Raw genomic sequence first — 7,329 nt, forward strand, 5'->3', positions numbered from 1 at the left:
CTCAAACTTGTTTTGTTGTTTTTTTTCCCTCCCCTAAAGTCGGTTATTTTTATGTTTTTTTTTCCTTACCTTTTTTTTTTTACTATTTGCTATATAATGAATAATGTTGACAGTAATATCAAGATTATCTCATGGAATGTTAGGGGTATTTCATCTAAATATTTAGCGATACATAATTATATGTTAGATTATGATGCTTTATGCTTTCAGGAATCTTTTTTGAAGCCATCAAAAAATTTCTTCCTTCCGGGTTATCATATCTATCGTGCTGATAGACCTGACGATTTCGGGGGTGGTCTTGTACTTGCAGTTCGTTCAATCTACCCCTCCCAATTTATTTGGAAAAGAGTGGATTCATCGTTTGAACTCCTTATTGTCAAAATATTTTTTACAGATCGTCCGTTATACCTCATCAATGCTTACCGGCCCTCATCTCCTTTCTCTTTCACAGCTATTAATGAAATTTTCAATTTTATTTCCGGGGACTTTGTTCTTCTTGGTGATTTTAATGCCCATTTCTCTGCGTGGAATTCGCATTTTGATTCAACTGCTGGCCGAGCTCTTTATAACTGGTATTTATCCAATAATGTTTGCCTTACTCCTCCTACTTGCCCTACCTATTATGGTGCTACCACGCAATCCTATCTGGATTTGTGTTTTTCATCGCCTGAGGTTCATCGTTCACTATCCTGGTCACCGTTGTCATCATTATTTGGTAGTGATCATCTTCCTGCTATGATCTCATTCTCCTCATTGTCAAGTTCCAATATCTACTACTCATACAAAATTCGTTGGGCATCCTTACTTAAAGATTTAAGTAGGGTTTCCGCTAACGCACCGTTTGATACTCTCTATGCCTCCATTTCTGAAATGGTTCAAAATAATTCCTTTATCACCAGGCGCCCGCGTTACCCTCGTATTTCTCTTGATAAAGAAGGGCGTCTTCTCCTTAAGGAGAAAAAACTGGCCTTTCGTCATTTTAGGTTTTCTCCTTCGCAAGACAACTGGGTCTCATACAAACGGTTGTCTGCTAAATTCCGGTGCCACCTTCGCACTCTGAGAGTCAAACTTCTTTCAGATGAGATACTTCCTTTCTCTCCGCCTTCCAAGATTTATTCAACACTAAGACGTCATAGATACGTCGCAAACAAATCTTTTGATAACTCTCATCTTTTTTTTGTCATTGCCCAAAACTCTTATGCCGACGCTCTTGATCAAATTGACCTCTTCCGCGATCATCATTTCCCGTGCGGTCGTAGGGTTCCCCCTCATGTCTTTGTGGGGCCCCCTCATTCATTCGGTGAACATATGGATATGGCGTTTACAAATATAGAATTACTGCGAGCTCTTCGGACTGATAGATCGAGTACTCCGGGTCCAGACAGTATCCCACTACGAGTCTATAAAAGTCTTCCAAAAAAAGGTCTGGAATTTCTACATGCGTTCAATGATTTATGGTCATCAAATTATATCCCTCCTTCATTTAAGGAAGGCAGAATTGTCTTTATTCCAAAACCTGGCCGTTCACCATCGGAACCCTCTGCTTTTAGACCTCTCACTCTGATTAACACTGTGAACAAAATTTTCGAACGCCTCATTCTTTTTAGATTAAATTGGATTTCATTCAAATTTAATTTGTTCTCTTCCTGCTTTTATGGATTTCGCCCCAAAACTGGTTCAGAATCATGTTTATGAGACATTGTGTCCACTATCTGGGATGCTTTCAAGAACTCTCATGTCTTGTATCTCATTGCCTTAGACTTGAAAGCAGCGTATGATTCGGTTCGTCATGATCTTCTATTTAACAAATTAGCACGAATGGGGTTCGATAAGAAATTCCTATCGTGGCTTTATGAATACCTCATCAACCGTCTCCATTTTATTCACTGGAGAGGCAGGAAGTCCAGTACGTTTTCTCCTACTACTGGTCTCCTTCAAGGCTCTTCTTTATCGCCTCTTCTGTTCGCTTTATTTACGATTGATTTACCTTCATACTTGCCTCCTAACATTCATCTCTTCTTGTATGCGGACGATATTTTCCTGGCCGCAAGTAGTTCGGATGGATCCTCCGCTGAATCTTCTCTTACTCTCGCTGTATCTAAGACCATGCAATGGGCCGAAGACAGTGGTCTCACTATCTCCCTTCCCAAGTCAAAATTTTCAATTTTTACTAGGAAACGTTCCTTTCATGTTCCTACATTTACAATTGGTGGAGTGTCTGTTCCTTTTGATCCCTTCATAAAAATTCTGGGGGTCTTTTTTGATAGATCTCTGACTTGGGCAAAACAACTCAGTACAATTAAAACTAAAGGCACTTTTATTTTAAATATTTGTCGGTCCATCGCATTCCGTTCTCGAAATGTTCCTTGCAGGTATACGAAACCCATTATCTTAAATATGGTGTCTGGTCTTCTATGCTATGGTGCACATGCTTGGTTCAATTCCTCTCGCTCATCTCTTTCTAAAATTAATATTATTTATCACTCTGCTTTGCGTTCGATTTTAGGTTTACCTATATCTACTAGAATTGACAAAATGAGAATGATTTTGGCATTACCGACTCTTACTGAACTCCTTTCATCTCGATGTGGCTCTGCTTGCATTCGGTCAACGGCGTCACCCTCCCAGGGCCCTTCTAATCTGTGGGACTCAGGTTTCAGACGTTTAGCCCCCCCTCTGAGGACGAAAATGGAAAATTTTTCCGATACTATTGATTTCAATCTTACAAGCACTCTTCAACCTATTTTTGATTTTTACCCTTGGCATCTTCAAAACGTTTCCTTCATCACTGATGACTTGGATTTTCAGAAAAGTTTCCCCCATGGTTCTTTGCAACTTTCGTTCCAGCACTATTTAGACTCCTTGGACCCATCTTCCATCATCATCGCCACGGATGCCTCTAAGAAAAACCATGTTGTCTGCGGTGCTTTCTGTCCCTTAACTAACGTCGTCAAGACATGGTTTATCAATTCTAGCTCTTCTGTGTTTACCGGGGAAGCTCTTGCAATCATTCTTGGCCTCCGATTTTTTATTCCTGGTTCTCGGCAACCCATTGTCATAATCTCAGACTCCAAATCTGTTATTTCTGCAGCACGAGCGTTCTCATTCCATTCTCCTACAGTCATTTTTCTTCTTTATTACCAGCTTGTTTTCACAAGCCCTCTTTCTAATCACATTTCTATTATCTGGGTCCCTGGTCACTCTGGCATTACTTTTAATGAGATTATTGATAGTCACGTTCGCACTGCGGCTTCTTCTCAGCGTGTAACCCCTTCCAGCCTCTACCCAGAAGATCTGATCTCAATTTTTAAATCCCGATATAAAAAATATTTCACTCAATCACTTAAAAATACACTTCCTGATTTCCGTCCATTTTATGATTGTTGCAAATTGTATTCATCCTTTTTTTCGTCCGGTAAATTTGAAAATATGTTTTACAAGCTCCTCTGTAACAGGGCTCCTCTTTTTGAGTATTTACATCGCATTAATAGGGCGGATAGTCCATTGTGTAGCCATTGTAACAATTTGGAAACTGCTTCTCATTTTCTTTTTTATTGCAGTCATTATGATTCTGTGCGTAATGCTACTTTCCGCAATCTTCATTTTCCGGTCTCTTGTTGGCGAGATTTTGCGTCGACTCCTCCTAATATTATTATTCCTCTCTTTGAACGTTTCGTCACTTGTAGTTCCCGTTTCGTCTAGTTGTTGGTGTTCAAGTTTCATCCTATCGATACTCACTATATATATATATGTGTGTGTGTGTGTGTATATATATATATATGTGTATAAATTTTTCAGTATTACTATTCTTTGCTTTGTTTCAATACTTTTATTGTTGTCATTATCTGTGCTATGATTCTTATGCTTTTGTTGTTGTCATCACCTGCGACAATGTATTATTCATGGTTTTTGTTGTCATTTAATTTTGACAATTATTATTTTTTTAATTATTGACTGTTAATGTATAATTGATAGGCATAATTTCTTTTTTCTAATTTCCTAGATGTTTTTGTTATGATCTTGGCATCGCTATTCTCAGTTTTTTTTTTTTAATGATCAGGGGATGGTCATAGTAGCCGAGAGCCCTGTATAATTGTTATTGTATTGTAGGCGGTTGTTTTGAATTAGGGTATGGTCCTAGTAGCCGAGAGCCTTGTATAATTATTATTGTATTGTATTGTTTTGATTTTTACTAAAGTAAATAAACAATAGCTGAGGACGTTAATCTATCTGTATCTGTAAACAATAGCTGTTATTGGGTGACTGGTCACAATAGTGAGATTTTTTTTAAAGTAATTATTCAATTTAATCAACTTAACTAATTTAATTCAATCTAATTAACTTATTTAATTCAATCTAATTAACTAATTTAATTCAATCAACTTATTTATTTTAATCATTTAGCCTCAATTCAGTTTTACTTGCTCTGAGTTTGTTTCTAATTGTCGTATTTTAACGTGTGTTAGTAACCCCCACCCTTTACCGGAAAATAAGAGAAGTTTCTTATACATGGATACAGGCCCGTAACTAGGCTGGGGCAACCGGGGCATTGCCCCAGGGCTCCGAGCCAAATGTGGGGCTCCACAAAAAATGTATGAATAATAATTTGCGTAATAATAACCCTTTCAGAGGGGGCTCCATGAAAGCATGCTACGTACCTGCATGGATAGTATTATAGATCTTTTCAAATATTAAACCCCAGTAAAGTTGGTTCGTTATACACGTTTAAATACGTTTCTTTCAATTTAACATTCACATTATACTTCAGGGCCAGCATCGATTGGGGGGGGGTCGGATTTGTTGAATTTTGATGATGGGTGGGGGGAGTTTGAATGGTATTTACGTCATCGATCACCCTTTATGAAATATTCTTCATGACATCTTTGCTGGGAATGGCGAAAATAAGAAAACTCTTTCTCTAGTGGGCACCTGAACTATGAACCAACATTCCCTTCTATTCATGAGTCCTCTATAGACCTTTACGTACCACTTTTTTTGTATTTGTTTACCATTCCCCGAAATACTTGATCACTTGTGGCGTGGGTCCAATTTGCACTCGGAAAAACATTGTTAATCATTGGCTAGCCAAGACTAGACACATCTGCAATAATTACCATTAATCACCCGAATAGCTACATATTAAATTATGATTCAGAATTACTCTAATGGGCATTTTTAAGAAACTATTTTGCCATTGACTGTGTGTGATCACCATCACTGAAATTTAAAGATACCATGATGACAAAAAGACGAGAGCTTGTTACTTATACACTAGGTACTTTACACCAACAAGCAGCAGTAATTTATACCACTCCTTTAATCAATGAGTAACATAAACCAATAATTAATAAACTGAAAACACAAGTTAAAAATATAGTGTATTCAATCTATATAATCGTGTGAAAAAATATTCCCTGTGCATGCATAGCCAAATTCACTACAACAGTGTCAGATGGTGGTGGTCAGACTTCCTATGTATATTTTTGAAGGGCAATCCACTCAGAGGCATACGCAGGATCAACCTCTGGAGAAGGCATGAACATCTTAGGGGATGGGTTGCAGTGAATTTCTTGTCGAACAATTTTGAGTTCTTAGCCTTCAAATAGCATTGAGATTAACAAAAATTGATTACAGTAACATATATTCATATTTTCTTCCATTAATTTAATTATTTTTTGAAAAATTTGATTTTCGGGGGTCATAGGGGCTCGTAACCCCCCCCCCCCCAAGTATGTCTTTGATCCCAATATGCATCAGGAGGTAAGGGCAAAACAGAAAATTTTGCTGACACTGGGGGGAAAGGGATCACAGTTTCGCTGACAGGGTGGGGGGGGGGGGACTTATCTTCAAAAACTGTTAAATATCTACTGATGTAATACTTGAATGGCCCCTTTGATGAAAAACACTAGATTTTAAATTGTTAAAATCAGTGAATTTTTGAATAAAATTGATTCTATGTGCAGTGTATTGGTGCATGTTGGAATGTGTGTGCACTTGTTATGAACCTAACATGAAGTTTGTTTCTGTATAATGCTTGCTATAGTGCTGCCATAAATTTTTTCGAACCATGAGTGAAGTGTGAGGATGAAAGATTTGTAAGCCTGTTGCTGTCTGTGGTGAGATTTTTAATGGGGAGATCTATCTTTCTATCCACCATAACTTGAAACGTTAGAGGATAGGACAGGGTTGCTATGGTGTTTTATGCTCCACTTGGCTCGTCAATTATTCCCTTTCATTTGGCAGATTAGTCGCAGTTCACCCTGTATATTTATTTCTCCTCTCTGTAAGTCATTTTAAATTGTGTTTTGGATAACCATATTAATGTTAATAAATTCTAAGATAGTTTCTGTCCCATTAACCTCAGATGACCGAGACTCTACTGTATATTATAAGTAATTTGTATATCATGTCTTTTTTTCCATAAAAAATGTTGTGTTTTCAAAACAACTTTTAGGGCAAGACTGCTATTTATGAATACACTCAACTTGTTATCAGTCGTAGTAGCTTCCAGTGGATGACCAGCGAAAATGGGGGAAAAGCTTTAGCAAAATGCTACAATGCTAATGTTGATGGTTGGATGTCTACTCGTTTCGTACCTCCTGTACGCATTTTTGCGAAAGTGGCTATTACTTCTTCGCATTCTGCGATTTTCTTTCGCATTTTGGGAAAAATGTGACCGTAGTTTAAACCCCGATTCTGACAGAACAAAACAAGAATAGCAGCTGCATGAGTGGTCAACCTGCTACACAATGTCTTTTGGGTGGATATCGTGCTGGCTCTGCATAGCGGATTCCCAGGATTCTGAAGTTGGTTTTATAATCTTAGGACTAGTCTATATTGCTTTTTGCATTTGTTTTATCAGTCTGTTGTCACAACTAAGCCGATGGTTCCTATTCTATCACTTCAGCTAAGCCTTCTCAATAAGTTTAGCAACAAGATCCAAGTATTTCTCAGAGGGTTCATTTTATTAACTTATTGAGACCCAATTGAAAATATTGTATTCATGCATATATTAATTAAACCTCTGAGTTTAGGTACCCTTGTTTGTTCTGGACCCATTCATTAAGATGTCACTGGTTACGGCAGTGGCATTCATGACTAGGGTTACCAGAGATCCTCCCTTTTTCATGTCATTTCAAGCATCTTCATACGTTTTAGGGAATTAACCCTTTCGTCCTTCTTTCCAGAATTTTTTTGGGAGATTTTTTCCTCTCTAAAACATATATCTCTTTATTGATATGAGTGTTCATGTGTTTTTCACACATTTTCACATGCTTTGACTGATTGTTATCAAAATTAACAGGAATACAAGATTCCAAGTTTTCTCTA

Source organism: Pholcus phalangioides, unplaced genomic scaffold (genome assembly GCF_987345545.1).
Source record: "Pholcus phalangioides strain wild (caught in Gottingen) unplaced genomic scaffold, Ppha-v1.0 ptg000032l_1, whole genome shotgun sequence".
Lineage (NCBI taxonomy): Eukaryota > Metazoa > Arthropoda > Arachnida > Araneae > Pholcidae > Pholcus > Pholcus phalangioides.